We start from the raw sequence: 19,153 nt of genomic DNA, 5'->3' as shown, positions 1-19,153 counted from the left end.
ATCTTTGGACTGTGGGAGGAAACCGGAGCACCCGGAGGAAACCCACGCACACACGGGGAGGATGTGCAGACTCCGCACAGACAGTGACCCAAGCCGGAACCGAACCTGGGACCCTGGAGCTGTGAAGCCATTGTGCTATCCACAATGCTACCATGCTGCCCATTATCTGACTGTAGTAATCCACGGGAGGCAGGAGTTCCGTCACCACACCAATATTTATTTACAATAACGATATTACAGGAGCAGCTACAAACAGTGCTGCTAGCAGTCCAGTCAACTTAAGACTGGCTCACAAGCCTACACAGGTGATTATATGGGCCCCCTCAATGAGCTATCATTGAGGGAGCTCATACTCCAATTGGCCAACCAATAAAGCCAATTGGAGTTCATTACACCCCTCCCCTCCAAGGTCCGAGGAATTCCTGCCAGCTGGCATTCCTCTGAGCTTCTTCCTGCTCCTCATGTCTGGGTCTGTCACCTCTGTGCCGTCCGCCGGGTCGTTCTCCGAAGTGGGCAGGGTGTACCTTATTGGTGCCCGTCTTTTCCTTGATGAACTTCTTGGAAGTTGTTTTTCCTCCTCCTCGGGGAGAGGTGTCGCGGCGGCCTCGTCGAGTGTGTCCATCTCCGACTCTGATTACTGGATGACGGGGTCTGGAGAAATTGCTCGGGGCTGGGGTGTGGGTATCCTTTTCATCTGGGCTATCCCAGCTGGAGGCGGTCCTGCTTCGCCTGACTCCAGATGTGGTTCCGCTGCCCTTATTTGGTCTAGGTGTTTCTTCAGCACCTTACCTCCTATTGAAACCTCATAGGATATGGGCCCTGTTTGGGACTCTACCGTGCCTTTGACCCACGTTGGTCTATTCCCATAATTCTTGACCCAAACCGGTGCCCCCACCTGGAAATGTCTCTGCTGCCGACTATTAGCATGCCCCCTGCATTGGGCCTCCTGAAAGTTTCTCCACTTTCCCCGCTAAATTTGGGAAAAGGAGACTCAGCCTCGTTCGCAGCCGCCTTCCCATTAAGAGTTCAGCTGGCGGTATGCCCGTTGTTGAATGCGGTGTGGTCCTGTAATCAAACAGCCAGCGGGAGAGCTTTGTGTCTATTGACGCTGTCGGCTGCTTCTTGATTCCCGCTTTAAGTGTCTGGACCGCTCTCTCTGCCAGGCCGTTGGTCGCTGTAAGGGACCGTTTGTAAGGGGCCGTTTTGATGTGACGGACTCCGTTTTCCTTCAGGAATTTTCCAAATTCCCCACTTGTGAATGCCGTTCCGTTGTCCGACACCAATACCTCCGGAAGTCCATGTGTTGCAAACGAGGCCCTGAGCTTTACAATTGTCGATGCTGTGCTTGCCGTGTTTACCCGGTGGACGTCCAACCATTTGAAGTGGGCGTCCACTATCACCAAAAACATTGAGCCCATGAAAGGGCCGTCGTGGTCAATATGCAGGTGGGTCCACGGCCTGTCTGGCCATTCCTACGGGTGCAATGGCGCCGCTGGTGGCACTCTGTGCCCCTGTTGGCACTCCTGGCATCGACGTACCAAGGCTGCTATGTCTGTGTCCAAACCTGGCTACCTTGGAGCTAGCATCTTCATTTTAGACACCCTTGGGTGTCCGTGATGTAACTCAGTTAAGATTGCCTGACGGCCCTGAGCTGGGACGATTACCCGGGCTCCCCATAATAGGATACCGTCTTCTACGGTCATTTGGTCCCTTCTGCTCCAGTATGGGTGCATCTGGGGCTCCACTGGTCTTTCCAGTTCCCCCTTTAGCAGTAAACGCTTCAGCTTGGCTAAAACTGGGTCTTTTTGCGTCCACAACCGAATATGTTGTGCGTCTACTGGTAGGGTGTCCAAAAAATTTAGAGTCATTACTGTCTCCTCTACATTTGGTATTTGCGGCGGAGTGCCCGGGAGGGGAAGTCTGCTCAAAGCATCTGCATGTGCTACTCGCGTTCCCGGTCTGTGCTCCAGAACGTATCTATATGCCGCCAGTAGCAACGCCCAGCGTTGGATTCTAGCTGATGCAATCGGGGGTATTGACTTGTCTTCTTTTAATAACCCTAATAACGGCTTATGGTCTGTCACTATGGTGAATTTCCGCCCGTACAGATACTGGTGAAATTCTTTTTACTGCGAATATCACCGCCAGTCCTTCCTTTTCGATTTGGGAGTACTTCCTCTCAGCCTTCGCCAAGGTCCTCGAAGCATAGGCTATTGGCCGTTCTTCCCCATTCCTTCCTCTATGGGCTAAGACGGCTCCTACCCGTAGGGGGATGCATCACAAGTGACCACCAACTCCTTCCTTGGGTCATAATGCTCCAGGACATTTTTGGATGACAGCTGTTCCTTAATGTCCCTAAATGCTCGGTTTTGGCGGGTGGACCATTTCCATTCTTGTCGGCCGCCCGTTCACCTGTGTGGTAATCCTAATGGGTTCTGCTTTCTTCGTTGTAATATTATATAATTGTTCCCCTTCGGAGGAGGATGGGGCATCTAGGTTGTGTACTTCCCTGCGTCCCCACCTGTTATTCCTCTTTTGCCACCTCCTTCTAGGGTTTCTGTTGTTGTTACCCCACTCGGTCTGGTGCCAGAAATGGTCCTTCTCTGTTGGGGGAGCCTCAGCCGGTACTTCCCTCTGTCTCCAGTTAGTCCTGGCAGACTTGGGGGCAGTTCTGGGGTTTTCCTTTTTCCCTCTATTCCTCAGGTTTTTCCTGAGAGCGGCTATCTGGTAGCAGGACCCGTTGTGGTAGTCCCTCTCACAGGTATCTACCTCCATTGGCGTGCCCTGTATTTCCTGCGCCCCACTTGCTGCCTTTTCTAGGGACAGTGCGAGCTGTAACGCCTGCCTACAGTCTAGCTCCGTTTCCACCAACAGGCGTTTCTGTATTGTGAGGTCGTTTATACCACACACTAACCGGTCCCGAAGCATTTCATTTAGCGTCGGGCCAAACTCAAATTTTTCCGGCAGCCTTCTCAGGCGGGTCAAGAAATTCGTGATTGACTCCCTGTCTTCCCGCTTCGCTGTGTAGAGTCTGTACCTACGCAAAATGAGGGGTGGTTTTGGGTCGTAGTGCTCTTTCACCAATTCCGTTACTTCTTGGAAAGTTTTCATGTCCGGCGCATTGGGATAAGTCAGACTACGTATAATAGTGAAAGCGGAGGGTCCACACGCCGACAGCAGGATAAGCCGTCTCCTTTCCTCCGTCAGTATATCATTTGCCCGGAAGAAGTAACACATTCTCTCCACATACTGGGGCCAGTCCTCAATAGCCGGGTCAAATGCCTCTAACCTCCCAAAAAACGGCATTTTAAAAATGGCAAGGCTTACCCTCCGAGTGCGGCAGCTGGTCTCCGCAAAATTTGTAGTTTACCTCGTCGCCACTGTAGTAATCCACGGGAGGCAGGAGTTCCGTCACCACACCAATATTTATTTACAATAACGTTATTACAGGAGCAGCTACAAACAGTGCTGCTAGCAGTCCAGTCAACTTAAGACTGGCTCACAAGCCTACACATGTGATTATATGGGCCCCCTCAATGAGCTATCATTGAGGGAGCTCATACTCCAATTGGCCAACCAATAAAGCCAATTGGAGTTCATTACACTGACCCTGTGATGGCAAACGTGGGGCTTGTTTTGAAAGAGTACATGGGCACCTGGGGGTTGAGGTTTGATGTGTAGAGAAAGACAGAAAATAATTGGGAAAATGAGGAAGTAAACCACATAAAGAGAAGAGAGAGGAGGAAAAATGAGAATGATAACGCAATACCGACTGTTTAGAATGAGTTTCTCTTTCGTAGTATGCAATAACATTGATTGATATCGTTCAGTGTCAGATTACTTGCCTTAAACTTAATCAGTTTCACTGCACGCCCCAAAATGTATAATGTACATTGAACTGAGCTATCACACAATTGCTGCAAATTTCCAATGGAAAGATAACAAGGTCAAGTTATTTTTGTTGTTTTGGTGAGCAGAAGAAAGAACCATCCTGACTATTTGGTGTGCAACGAAACAATCTCCGGACCGTGCCACAGAGAAGGAATCATCATCGCAATGCCGCTGTGCTCAAACTTTTCCATGCCTCGGCGCTGCTCCGCATTCCTTATTGGGTCTTCTGAACCTGGCTTCTCCAGCAATGGGGAACTTGGTGTACCTCAGAGAACTTTATCCCAGCGCTGTAGTGTTGGGAATGGGATGGGGTGACCGGGATTCTCTGGTCATTGCGATTCATTTCTCCTGCCGGCAGCGCAAATCCCTGCCCGTGGGTTTCCTGGCAGTGTGACATGGTTATGAACATAAAACATACAATGCAGAAGGAGGCCATTCAGCCCATCAAGTCTGCATCGACCCACTTAAGCCCTCACTTCCACCCTATCCCCGTAACCCAATAACCCATCCTAACCTTTTTGGTCACCAAGGGCAATTTTATCATTGCCAATCCATCTAACTTGCACGGCTTTGGACTGTGGGAGGAAACTGGAGCACCCAGGGGAAACCCACGCAGACATGGGGAGAACGTGCAGACTCCGCGCAGACAGTGACCTAGCGGGGAATTGAACCTGGGACCCTGGCGCTGTGAATACACAGTGCTATCCACTTGTGCTGCCGCGCTGCCCAAATATATGGGTAACTCCTTTGACAATTGGCAGGAAGATACAATCCCGCCACCAGCGAACGGTGCATGGCCAAGAAACACGGAGCTGGTGGACCAGAGAATCTGCCCATGATCTTTGTACCGCACTGGCTGCCATATGGTAAGTTTAATCGCCCAGTTTCAACATTAGTGAAAAGGTAAATGGACGAATGCCAGCAAATAAGTGAGTGGATAAATGAGTGCTTGGGAAGAGTGCTAGGGTAAGTGAGGTGGTGGGTGGGTGAGGTGACAGGTGGGTGAGGGGGGATTTGGGTGAGGGGCAGGTGGGTGAAGTGTCAGGTGGCTGAGGTGACTGTTGGCTGAGGTGGCAGGTGGATGAGCTGACAGGTGGGTGAGGTGACAGGTGGGTGAGATGGTAGGTGGGTGAGCTGACAGGCGGGTGAGGTGACAGGTGGGTGAGGTGACAGGTGGGTGAGGTGACAGGTGGGTGGGTTGACAGGTGGGTGAGGTGGCAGGTGGGTGAGGTGACAAGTGGGTGAGGTGGCAGGTGGGTGAGCTGACAGGTGGGTGAGGTGACAGGTGGATTAGGGGATAATCAGGTTGGGTCAGTTGGAATAGTCTCCAGCAGATACAACATTAATTGAAACTATGGCAGCTACCTGTGGGATCCTTTTTTGTACTTGATTGGAATGGCTGGCTAATATGCATATTATCTACCCTATCTGAACAGTTCCCTTCAGAAACTAGGGTCCGGAATTGTGGAGACACCGTGCCTTCTCCAAATGGTTCCAGGACCTGTAGATCGGAAAGCCTGCCCCCATTTCTAAAATATCCTACATTTGCCTTACAGAGAAACAGGGTGGGATGGAATTACGCAGGCCAGAAGCTTGTACGCAGCTGGACCATTTGAACTCAGTGCCCGGTTCTCACAGACCCCATTTTCTCCAGAGAAAGGTTGAGTTCCCATGGTGGGTGACCTATGATTTTGAACATAAATGTTTGTAAAAGCATGTGGAACTGTCAGGTTGTCAAATTATTTAAATCTCCTGCCCTTTAAGTTTTGAAAAATCAAGCCTGCTGTGTCTCTGTGCTGAAATGAAATGGTCCTTGTTGTTTCAATAGCCATTTATTGATATAATTCTAAGTATTATCATTGTAGATTTATTACTGCTTCCACAATCTATTATTATCATATTGAGTGCTGTCAGCTCACAGTTATCTTATTAAGGGATTAGCTGTCTTTGATGTAAGACTATAAATATATATATTTGTTTTATAAGGGGTTAAGTACATAAGGAGATTTAAATACATGAATCAACTTTTACCAATCAAAGTGTTTCCATTAACACTGAAGACTGTAATATATACTTATAACTTTAGTTTATTTAATCTCAGCATGGCCTCTGAGATTGGCCCATGGTAGATACTGGGGAGGAGGCATAAAGGGTTGTATGGTCAAAGGGTGGTGAGTGTGGGGCATGGGTTAGAAGGCATTTGCACAGAATTGGCATATGGGCTATAAGGAGTCATGCGGATGAGTGGCTGCATAGGTGGGCATGGAGGACATGGTGGGTCATTGGGGATGTGTCGAGGGAAAATGTGTGATGTGAGGTTGAACGGCTCGGCATCGAAATTATGCAATGTTAAAGGGCTTATTATTCAACCACACAACTGGGGTGATGCCTCAGAGCACCGAAGCAGGGCTTTTATCCAGCTGTCTTCAGCTCTTGACAGCCCATATGGCTGCCTCTGAACTGTTTTCCAGTGTGCCAGGCCCGATTCCCACGAGCATCTGCAAGCCCAGAATGACGATCCTGTTATTTAAGGGCACTTTTTCCTGAGCCATGCACAGCAAGGCAGAAAATTTTCCAACTCTCTCTGCAATTGCCACAGGTACAAAATTCCAGTCTTTCTATCTCCCAGGAGCCTGAGATTTCAGGTTCCATTCTTTGGGCGAGCTTCACTGTTCATTTTCTGACTTAAAATTGAGTGAGATAATGCTTTCAGCCTCTACATTTGATGGTCCATTTGTCTATAATTGGTGCAATGTGAATGGATGTATGATGTGAATATGAAAGTTAGAAATAGGCATTCACGTTTTTTCATTTCTGAGAAGTTTCCCAAAATGTTTTCGATATTTATTGTTTCCTTTTGATTTAATTCTTACTTTTTTGGGGAACAATTATTTTTTGTGAATTGTTCAGTATTTATTTCTTCATTCTTTCTCATGCCTTCCTTATTATAAAATGAAGCTTGATTGACTATCCACAGGCAGTGATTCAGCAATCTACATGGAAGCAAATGCAGTCTAATTTTCATTACACATCTCATGTTCAATTTGGCATATATTTTGCTGTTTTGTTGGCTGAAGGGGGATTTTCATAGTAACTTCATTGCAGTAATGAAGATTTTTAGTATTACAGAGGGATCTATGGTGCAAATAATAATTAATTAAGTAATTCATTAATGACTTGGATGATGGTATAGAAACACATATATCCAAATTTGCTGATGATGCAAAATTGGGTGTCATTGTAGACAGTCTAACATAAGATTGCAAGGAGATATTGACAGACTAGGTGAATGGGCAAAATTAAAGCAGGTGGAATTCAATGTAAGCAAGTGTTAGGTGGTCCATTTTGGATCAAAATAGGATCGAACAAAGTGCTTTCTAAATGGGAAGATGTTAAGTACAGTGGATGTCTGAAGAGAATTGGGGCTTCAGGTGCATTATCCTTAAAATACCACAAGTAAGTGCAGCAAATAATCAAAACGGCTAAAGAAATGCTAGCCTTTATATCTCGGGGATTGGAGTATAAAGTCAGAAATTATGCCGCAGCTATACAAAATTCTGTTTAGGCCCCATTTGGGGGATTATGAGCAATTCTGGGCACCACACCTGAGGAAGGCCTTGGAGGGGGAGCAACATAGATTTACTAAAATTATACATCGACTACAGGGGTTAAGATGTGAGGAGAAATTACACAAATTAGACATGTTTTCACTAGAATCGAGAGGGTTAAAGGGTGATTTGATCGAAGTATGCAAGACAGTGAATGAAATGACAATCACTTAATGTCACAAGTAGGCTTCAAATAAAGTTACTGTGAAAAGCTCCTAGTGAAAAAATGAAAATGAAAATCGCTTATTGTCACGAGTAGGCTTCAATGAAGTTACTGTGAAAAACCCGTAGTCGCCACATTCCGGTGCCTGTCCGGGGAGGCTGGTACGGGAATCGAACCGTGCTGCTGGCCTTGCTCTACAAGCCAGCTGTTTAGCCCACTGTGCTAAACCAGCCCCTGCAGTAACAGGGAAAGACAGGGGAGCTAAAGATAAACTATTTGCACTGGTTGGAGATTCTAAAATTAGCAGGCATAGTCTAAAAATCCGGGCTGGACTGTTCAGGAGAAAAGGGGTGGCAGGGGTTTGGCTCTCTCTGCCACAAACAGCAGTTGAAACTAGATTAGTTGTTACTTTTCAATCTGAGATAGGTAGATTTTTGTCAAGCAAGGATATTAAAAGTGATGGACCAAAGGAGTTAGGCCACAAATCAGCGAATATCTCAAGGTGCTGAATGGCCTATTCCTGTTCCTATGTTTCTAATAACACCCTCCAAATGCCTGTATTGCTCGCTAAAGTCATAAGAATTGAAGCAGAGTGTGTAAGAGCAGAGAGGTAATGACAGATTTGCATAAGGCAGCGGGTGGTCCATAGAGGATTATAATATAAACCAGTGTAAATGTTTAGCATGGTTTAGAATGCAAAATTGTAGTCACAAGGGAATCTTAGATTATTGCCCGTTCAACAGGGGAAGCTAAATTCTGACTTAAGCAGAGTTTCTTGTAAGCTAGTAAGGTTCCTAACACCACTCATATCTTGAATGTTGAACCTGTGGACCATAAAATCAATTTGCTCAGCCTGCTAGCAGTTGCCCTTGAAAATGTTCTGCACTCCTTCCCAGCAAAACAGAGCTGCCACTTCTGGAAAGGTTGAGATGAGGGTGGAAAATAAAACAATCAGGTAGCGATGCCAACTCTGAGGAATATTTTTTAAAAATCAAAATATGATGGATGCTGGAAATCTGTAATAAAAACAGAAGTGTTGGAGAAGCTCAGCAGGTCTGTTAGCGCAGAGAGAAACAGAAAGAATGTTTCGCGTCCACATGACCCTTTTGCAGAACTGAAGGATGCTAGAAATGTGATGAATTATATACTTGGAGACGCTAAGGGGGTGGATGAAGTGGAGTGGGCAGAATGGAAAGTCAGTGATAGATCAGAGCTAAGGAGGGATCGACAAAGTTCACAGGCTTTCCCCTCCATCTTGAATCTCCCCCCTTTTGTTTTCGCTTCTTCAGTTTCCGTGGCTTGTCCCAACACAACCCCACCCCTCCCCCACATTACCACTTTCCCTCTTTCAGTTTTGCTCCCACTGAGTACTGACCTCTGTTCTCCTATTAACACATGCTACTGTCTGACCTTTGCCACCATTAAAAGTCTTCAGTCCCCTAATGGCACCATTAACAGCCCCTTTGACTTATGTCCATGACATATTTGTCAATCTCTCCTTCGCTCTGATCTATCACTAATCTTCCATTCTGCCCCACTCCAAGTATATAATAGATCGCATTTCTAACTCTCTTCAGGCATAGAGTGATAGAGATTTACAGCATAGAAAGAGGCTCTTCGGCCCATCATGTCTGTGCCAGCCATCAAATATCTATCTATTCTAAATCCATTTTCCAGCACTTGATCAGTATGCTATGGCATTTCAAGTGTGTGGTAGTCACCATTAGCTGTATTATATGTATTACGGTAAGACACATATACCAGAGGTACATGGGTAAATCCCTGTCTGCTGGCTCCGCCCAGTAGGTGGCGTATAAATGTGTGTGCTCGCCAGGGCTGCAGCCTTTCTGGTAGCAGCTACAGGAGGCACAACACCTTTGCTCAATAAAGCCTCGATTATTCCACTACTCGCGTCTTTGTAATAATTGATAGTACATCAAAGTGCTCACCTTAATGCTTCTTAAATGTTGTGAGGGTTATCACCTCTACCCTGCTTTCAGGCAGTGAGCTCCAGATTCCCATCACCCTAGATCAGAAGTTTTCAATTATTCCCACCACCTTCTAGATGAAAAGGTTTTTCCTCAAATCCCCTCTAAATCTCCTGACCATTATATTAAATCTAACCCCCTGGTTATTGACCCCTTTTCTAGGGTGAAATGTTTCTTCCTATCTACCCTATCTCTGCTCATCATAATTTTGTAAGGCCCGATGGGGTTCCCTTTCAGTGTTCTGTGCTCTAAGGAAACCAACCCCAGTCAATCCAGCCTCTCTTCATAGCTGAAATGCTCCAGCCTAGGCAACATCCTGGTGAATCTCTTCTGCGACGCTTTCTACTGCAATCATATCCTTCCTATAGTGTGGCGACCAGAACTGCACACAGTGCCCTAGCTGGGGCCTAATGATCAATTTAGACAGTTGCACCATAACCTCCTGATCTTATATTCTAAGCCTTTTATTCTAAGCAACCACAGGTGGCTGCCAGACATGGTGCATTTCTCCAGTATTTTCTGTTTTTATTTCCGAGGAACATTTGTCTGTTTATATCTCAACCACTTCCAAGGCTGGTTTAGCTCACTCGGCTAAATCGCTGGCTTTTACAGCAGACCAAGCAGGCCAGCAGCACGGTTCGATTCCCGTACCAGCCTCCCCGGACAGGCGCCGCAATGTGGCGACTAGGGGCTTTTCACAGTAACTTCATTGAAGCCTACTCGTGACAATAAGTGATTTTCATTTCATTTCAATATCATTACTATGTGCCCCCAATCATGATTCCTACGGCAGATCCTGAATTGTGCCTGGTGCCACTTTTGGAGTGCCTTTGCTTACTGCTGTCAAAGTGCCAGATGCCTAAAAACATAGAACATAGAACATACAGTGCAGAAGGAGGCCATTCGGACCATCGAGTCTGCACCAGCCCACTTAAGGCTTCACTGCCACCCTACCCCCGTAATCCAGTAACCCGTCCTAACCTTTTTGGACACTAAGGGCAATTTAGCATGGCCAATTCACCTAACCTGCATGTTTTTAGACTGTGGAAGGAAACCAGAGCACCCAGAGGAAATCCACACAGACACGGGGACAACATTCAGACTCCGCACAGACAGTGACCCAAAGGGGAATCGAACCTGGGACCCTGGCGCTGTGAAGCCACATTGCTAACCACTGTGCCACCGTGCTGCCCAAACCTTGATACTTGGCAATGATTCCTTTCACTGGAGCCATTTTAATTCAAAAGCTTCTCTTTTGGAAACTTGTAAACGTATGATCAAAATTGTTTGATTTATTGGTTTGTTACAGGCAGTTTGGATCAGCAGTTACTGTAAACTCACAACACTTTACAAGTAATGAGGTACTTTTAAGGTTTTATTGCTGCTGCCATGTAGGGAACATGGCAGCCATTTACGTAGCGCAAGATCCTACGAACAGCAGTGTGAAAATGGCTAGATAATCAGTTTTATTGATGGACATGATCCTGGAGAGAACTGCTCTGGCTGCCACTGTGCCATATCTGAAACCAGAGGTATGTTTTTACTGTCGTCTGAGAAATTAATTGAAAGCTTCTGATCTTGAATTATTTTTGATGCAGCGATAACATATGTACTCTATGGTAGCCTTGACACATGAAGAAAAGGGCAGCACAGTGGCACAGTGGTTAGTCCTGCTGCCTCACAGCGCCAGGGACCCGAAGTTTGATTCTGCCCTCGGGTGACTGTCTGTGTGGAGTTTGCACAGTCTTTGCATAGCTGCGTGGGTTTCCTCTGGGTGCTCCAGTTTCCTCTCACAGTCTAAAGATGTGCAGGTTAGGTGGATTGGCTAGGCTACATTGCCCCTAGGTGGCGTTATGGAGGCAACCTTCAGAGAGGGTTGGTGCAGACTCGATGGGAGAATAGCCTCCTTCTGCCCTGTAGGGATTCTCTGATTCTGTGAAGGCCACCAAGTGGATCAAGGCATTGACATGACAAGTAACAGAATGTCAGGTAATCTACATCAGTGGGTACTAGTGCTATGTCGTATTTGTGAAGGACACCACGTCCATGGAACTCTGGGACAGGTCACATGGTCTAGCCCTTGGGTTAAAAGATTCTGGCAGGATTTTCCACCCCCCCCCCCCCCCCCCCCCCCCCCCCCCATGGCGTGTTTTGTGGCCTGGCATTGACCTGTGGTGGGATCTTCTGTGTTGCTGTTTAAAATGGGTTTTCCAATGGTCTGTACCTTCCACCGTTGGAAAACCCACGGTGGGGGCTAACCATCCGGAAGACCTAGCTGATGGGAACAACGGGAAAATGTCTGCCATTGGATTTTGTATGTTCTGAGAGACTGAGAGACTACTACAGGGACAACCGCTTTACCCATCTCTCTTCTGAATCCTTTCCCATCAAAGCTGAGTTGTTTGTGATTTGAAATGCCTTCCAGAATCGTCATTGCTGCAAATCTGAGACTTCTGAAAGGAGAATTTCAAACCGCACCACTGTCCCCAGTGAGAAACCGTACAGACAAGCAGCTACAGTGGAAAAGACCCTTCAGCTGTAAACAAACATCTGGATAATCCTTGATTGATTCTTTCTGACTTTAGTTGTTACTTGCAGAGTTTTTAATATCTGATTGTCTGCAGAGTTTGACTTCCTTTTTAAAATGGAATTTGGTGCAGGGGTATAATTGTGTGTGTTTTTTGCAATAGTGGGCGGTTGGGCATATTTGTACATTTCCTTTTGGCACTAATGTGCGCATCTTTACATGAATGAATTTTCGCAATAAAGCCACTTCTTTACTTGTTAGCTTAAGGAACCTGGCTGACTTGTTTCTTGTGCTGAGCTGCACATGGTTAAATATATATTAGTGCAGAAGGAGGCCATTCGGACCATCGAGTCTGCACCAACCTACTTAAGCCCTCACTTCCACCCTACCGCCGTAATCCAGTAACCCGTCCTAACCTTTTTGGACACTAAGGGCAATTTAGTATGGCCAATTCAACCTAACCTGCATGTTTTTAGACTGCGGAAGGAAACCAGAGCACCCAGAGGAAATCCACACAGACACGGGGACAACGTTCAGACTTCGCACAGACAGTGACCCAATGGGGAATCGAACCTGGGACCCTGGCGCTGTGAAGCCACATTGCTAACCACTGTGCTACCGTGCTGCCCAAACCTTGATACTTGGCAACGATTCCTTTCACTGGAGCCATTTTAATTCAAAAGCTCCTCTTTTGGAATCTTGTAAACGTATGATCAAAATTGTTTGATTTATTGGTTTGTTACAGGCAGTTTGGATCAGCAGTTACTGTAAACTAGATTGGCAATATCGCCCCCTTTTTAAATTTAGTTCACAGTGAGACAAAAAAAGAGTCAGTTGACCTCTGTTAACCTGGTTGTAACAGCGATCTACCAGCTGTGTTGTGTCTGAACGGGGTCACAACATGATCAGTAGATGCAGGGAGTGGCCTCCCACGGGTTTCTCGGCAGCTGTTAAGCCTCGCAAGATCTGGTTAGGTCACAATGGGCGGGATCCAGTCTCACAGGTCGGCTTAGAAGCTGACTTATCTCTGCCTTCGCCGGATCGAACGGCCACCAGCGCCTACATCGTCGGGCAAGACCCCAGCCGGATTCCGTTCAGGAGTGGTCCCCACAAACATGGAGCAGGCAGAATGATACCTGAGGGGTTCCACCCATGCAATCGGATGTCTACAGGCAGGGTGGTTACCCTGGCACTGCTGGTGCCACATCGGCACCTTGGCACTGCCAGCCCACCACCCTGCCAGTGCCACCTGGACACCCTGGAAGTGCCACCTAGGCACCGGTCTGGCACTGCCCAGGTGGAATCACCAGTCTGGCACTGCCCAGGTGGCACCACCAGGATGGTTGGGGCATTGCCAAGATGCCAGGCTGGCATTGTGCCCACTCCGAGGATCGGGGCGGAGGGTGTTCTGCCTGTATGTGCTTGGGATGGGAGGGGGGTGCCGAGGACCCCTCCGCCAGGTGAGTTAGGGCATTGGAGGGGAGGTTGCGTTGGGGTGTTGTGAGGCTGCGGCATCGTTTAAAAATGGCGCTGTGACACTTTGCTGCACTGAGGAAATGAAAAATTAAATGAAAATCGTTTATTGTCACGAGTAGGCTTCAATGAAGTTACTGTGAAAAGCCCCTAGTCGCCACATTCCGGCACCTGTCCGGGGAGGCTGGTACGGGAATCGAACTGCTGGCCTGCTTGGTCTGCTTTAAAAGCCAGCGATTTAGCTGAGTGAACTAAACCAGCCCCTGTAGGAAATGCGGCGAAGTGCCAAACGCAGCAAGGTAGTCCCCGCTGGGATACAGAAACAAGACAGAATGCTGACAGAATCGTTGCCGGCGCTTAATCCTGTCCCGAATGGAATTCCGTTTTATTTTGGTTAGATCGCGCTCAAGGGTTCAGAACTTCCAGTTCCCTAAGAGGGAAGGAGGGTTCTGGGGGTGGGGAGTGAATCATATTAGGGCTGAAGGGACACAATCGTGTGGGGATGATAGAAATCAGATTTTATGGTTAGCTATAGTTTGCACTGAGTGCTTAATTTGGGTGCGTTTGAGTGCTACAGTGAGAGTTTGGTGACTGAGCGAGTTAGGTGAGGAGGGAGTAAAGTGCTCCTTTAATTTCATTTCCAACATTTCCTCAAAGAACAAGAAGGGAGCCGGGAGTTTACAGAGACTGCAGCTGACTGGGGGCAGAGTCGGAGGGCGCGAGTTCCAGTTGGTCCACAGTGCAGCTGTATTCTGTAAGGTAAGAGGGGTTGGAGACTAGGGCAGTTGCATGCTCCTCCTGTAGGATGTGGGTGGTGAGGGATACCACCGGTGTCTCCGCTGACTATATCTGTGGGAAGTGCACCCAACTCCAGCTCCTCAGAGACTGTTAGGGAACTGGAGCTGGAGCTGGATGAACTTTGGATCATCCAGGAGGCAGAGGGGGTAATAGAGAAGAGTTACAGGGAGGTAGCCACACTGGGTTACAGTCAGGGGAAAGAAAACGAATGGGCAGACAGTGCAGGGATCCCTCATGGCCGTGCCCCTTCAAAACAAGTATTCCATTTTGGATGCTGTTGAGGGGGATGACCTACCGGGGGAAGGCCCTAGCGGCCAGGTCTCTGGCACTAAGTCTGGCTCTGGGCTCAGAAGGGAAGGCGGGGGAGAATAGAAAAGCAATAGTGATAGGAGACTCAATGGTTAGGGGAATAGATAGGAGATTCTGTGGTCGCGAGTGAGACTCCCAGAAAGTATGTTGCCTCCCGGGTGCCAGGGCCAGGAATGTCTCGGATCATGTCATCAGGATTCTTAAGGGGGAGGGTGAGCAGCCAGAAGTAGTGGTGCACATTGGTACCAACGAGGTCGGTAGGAAAAGGGGTGTGGATGTAATAAACAAGATTAGGGAGTTCGGCTGGAAGTTAAAAGCCAGGACAGACAGAGTTGTCATCTCTGGTTTGTTGCCGGTGCCGTGTGATAGCGAGGCTAGGAATAGGAGAGAGTGCAGTTGAACACGTGGCTGCAGGAATGGTGTAGGACGGAGGGCTTCAGGTATTTCGATAATAGGAGAGCATTCTGGGGAAGGTGGGACCTGTACAAGCAGGACGGGTTGCATCCGAACCAGAGGGGCACCAATATCCTCTTCGGGAGGGTTTAAACTAATTTGACAGGGGAATGGTAACCGGACTTGTAATCCAGCAACTAAGGTAGCCAATGTTCAGGACATCAAAGCTTGTAGTGAGGCAGTGGGGAAGGTAACACTGACAAAGGAGAGTACTTGCAGGCACGGAGATGGGTTGAAGTGTGTATACTTTAATGCAAGAAGCATCAGGAATAAGGTGGGTGAACTTAAGGCATGGATCGGTACTTGGGACTATGATGTGGCGGCCATCACGGAAATTTGGATAGAAGAGGGGCAGAAATGGTTGTTCGAGGTTCCTGGTTATAGATGTTTCAATAAGATTAGGGAGGGTGATAAAAAAGGTGGGGTTTGCATTGTTAATTAGAGATAGTATAACAGCTGCAGAAAGACAGTTTGAGGAGGATCTGCCTACTGAGGTATTATGGGTTGAAGTCAGAAATAGGAAAGGAGCAGTCACCTTGTTGGGAGTTTTCTATAGGCCCCCCAATAGCAGCAGAGATGTGGAGGAAAAGATTGGGAAACAGATTTTGGAAAGGTGCAGAAGTCACAGGGTAATAGTCATGGGTGACTTCAACTTCCCAAATATTGAGTGGAAACTCTTTAAATCAAATAGTTTCGATGGGGTGGTGTTTGTGCAGTGTGTCCAGGAAGCTTTTCGAACACAGTATGTAGATTGTCCGACCAGAGGGGAAGCCATATTGGATTTGGTACTTGGTAATGAACCAGGGCAAGTGATAGATTTGTTAGTGGGGAGCATTTTGGAGATAGTGACCACAGTTCTGTGACTTTCGCTTTAGTAATGGAGAGGGATAGGTGCGTGCAACAGGGCAAGGTTTACAATTGGGGGAAGGGTGAATACGATGCTGTCAGACAAGAACTGAAGTGCATAAATTGGGAACATAGGCTGTCAGGGAAGGACACAACTGTCATGTGAAACTTGCTCAAGGAACAGATACTACATGCCCTTGATACGTATGTCCCTGTCAGGCAAGGAAGAGATGAGGGAACCATGGTTGACAAGAAAGGTTGAATGTCTTGTTAAGATGATGAAGGATACTTATGTAAGACTGAGGAAACAAGGTTCAGACAGGGCGCTGGAGGGATACAAGATAGCCAGGGGGGAACTGAAGAAAGGGATTTGGAGAGCTAAGAGAGGGCATGAATAATCTTTGGTGGGTAGAATCAAGGAAAACCCCAAGGCCTTTTACACATATGTGAGAAATATGAGAATGACTAGAGCGAGGGTAGGTCCGATCAAGGACAATAACGGGAGATTGTGTATTGAGTCTGAAGAGATAGGAGAGGTCTTGAACGAGTACTTTTCTTCAGTATTTACGAATGAGAGGGGCAATATTATTGGAGAGGACAGTGTGAAACAGACTGATAAGCTTGAGTAGATATTTGTTAGGAAGAAAGATGTGTTGGGCATTTTGAAAAACCTGAAGATAGACAATTCCCCCGGGCCTGACGGGATGTATCCAAGGATTCTATGGGAAGCAAGAAATGAAATTGCAGAGCCGTTGTAAATGATCTTTTCTTCATCACTGTCAACAGGGGTGGTACCAGGGGATTGGAGAGTGGCGAATGTCGTGCCCCTGCTCAAAAAAGGGAATAGGGATAACCCTGGGAATTACAGGCCAGTTAGTCTTACTTCGGTGGTATGCAAAGTAATGGAAAGGGTACTGAGGGATAGGATTTCTGAGCATCTGGAAAGACACTGCTTGATTAGGAATAGTCAGCACGGATTTGTGAGGGGTAGGCCTTGCCTCACAAGTCTTATTGAATTCTTTGAGGAGGTGATTAAGCACGTGGATGAAGGTAAAGCGGTGGATGTGGTGTACATGGATTTTAGTAAGGCATTTGATAAGGTTCCCCATGATAGGCTTATGCAGAAAGTAATGAGGCATGGGATAGTGAGAAATTTGGCCAGTTGGATAAAGAACTGGCTAACCGATAGAAGTCAGAGAGTGGTGGTGGATGGTAAATATTCAGCCTGGAGCCCAGTTACCAGTGGCGTACCGCAGGGATCAGTTCTGGGTCCTCTACTCTTTGTGATTTTCATTAATGACTTGGATGAGGAAGTTGAAGCGTCGGACAGTAAATTTGCAGACGATACGAAGATTGGTGGAGTTGTGGATAGTGAAGAGGGCTGTTGTCGGCTGCAAAAAGACATAAATAGGATGCAGAGCTGGGCTGAGAAGTGGCAGATGGAGTTGAAAATGAAAAAAATGAAATTTGCTTATTGTCACGAGTAGGCTTCAATGAAGTTACTGTGAAAACCTGATAAGGCATTTGGTAGGCTTATGCAGAAAGTAAGGAGGCATGGGATAGTGGGAAATTTGGCCAGTTGGATAACGAACTGGCTAACCGGCTAACCATTACAGGGAGTTTAACCCTGAAAAGTGTGAGGTTGTTCATTTTGGAAGGACAGATATGAATTCGGAATACAGGGTTAACGGCAGGGTTCTTGGCAATGTGGAGGAGCAGAGAGATCTTGGAGTCTATGTTCATAGATCTTTGAAAGTTGCCACTCAAGTGGATAGGTCTGTGAAGAAGGCCTATTGTGTGCGAGCGTTCATTAGCAGAGGGATTGAATTTAAGAGCCGTGAGGTGATGATGCAGCTGTACAAAACATTGGTAAGGCGACATTTGGAGTACTGTGTGCAGTTCTGGTCGCCTCATTTTAGGAAGGATGTGGAAGCTTTGGAAAAGGTGCAAAGGAGATTTACCAGGATGTTGCCTGGAATGGAGAGTAGGCCTTACGAGGAAAGGTTGAGGGTGCTCGGGCTTTTCTCATTCGAATGGAGAAGGATGAGTGGCGACTTGATAGAGGTTTATAAGATGATCAGGGGAATAGATAGAGTAGACAGTCAAAGACTTTTTCCCTGGGTGGAACAAACCATTACAAGGGGACATAAATTTAAGGTGAATGGTGGAAGATATAGGGGGGATGTCAGAGGTAGGTTCTTTACCCAGAGAGTAGTGGGGGCATGGAATGCACTGCCTGTGGAAGTAGTTGAGTCGGAAACATTAGGGACCTTCAAGCGGCTATTGGATAGGCACATGGATTATGGTAGAATGATGGGGTGTAGATTAATTTGTTCTTAATCTAGGACAAACGTTTGTCAGAACATCGTGGGATGAAGGGCCTGTTCTGTGCTTTATTTTTCTATGTTCTATAGATCAGGTAGATAAAAGGTTTGAATAAGAAAATCATTAAGAGCAATTGACTAAATCATATTAACCATGAGAGCTAGAGAAGCTGGGAATTAATCAGATAATACTTAAATTGTTCATATTTTGCAAGTTGTTCGAGACTGGCCAGAATCCAAGGCCAGTGACGAAAGACTTCATTGTAGGCAGATGCCTTCCCAGGCCTGGACAGATCCGTTTCCATGGTAACAGTCAGTCAGGGTCATAATGACTTTTCGAAAACTGTGTTAATCTAATTAATGTTAGAGGCATAATTGGCAAGCCAGGGTATGGAAAATTACAAAATCACACCCAAACATTTATCTCTTAAATTGACAGACAGACAGTTTGGCCGAATTGAGTGAATTGTAAAGTAGGTAAAGCCAATCACAGCTGTATAGATGGCAAAACTTTAAGGTAGTAATCTCCTTAAAAGATCCGTTTTTGGGATGAGAAAACTCCTTTCGGAATCACACTAACCTTTTTTCTGAAACCTATTCTGTTTGCTTTGCAAATCACCATTTTCTTTTGTTTTAAATCACTCAGTTGTTTTTGTACTGTGCATCTTGATTTGAAGAAATTACCAAGAAATATCATTGTATTTTGAATTCAACTACTGTATTTGCTGAAGACAATCGATCTGACTAGCTTGCTGCAGGGCTATTTGGAACTT

Source organism: Scyliorhinus canicula, chromosome 2 (genome assembly GCF_902713615.1).
Source record: "Scyliorhinus canicula chromosome 2, sScyCan1.1, whole genome shotgun sequence".
Taxonomy (NCBI): Eukaryota; Metazoa; Chordata; class Chondrichthyes; order Carcharhiniformes; family Scyliorhinidae; genus Scyliorhinus; species Scyliorhinus canicula.
Note: the sequence above shows the minus strand (reverse complement) of the source record.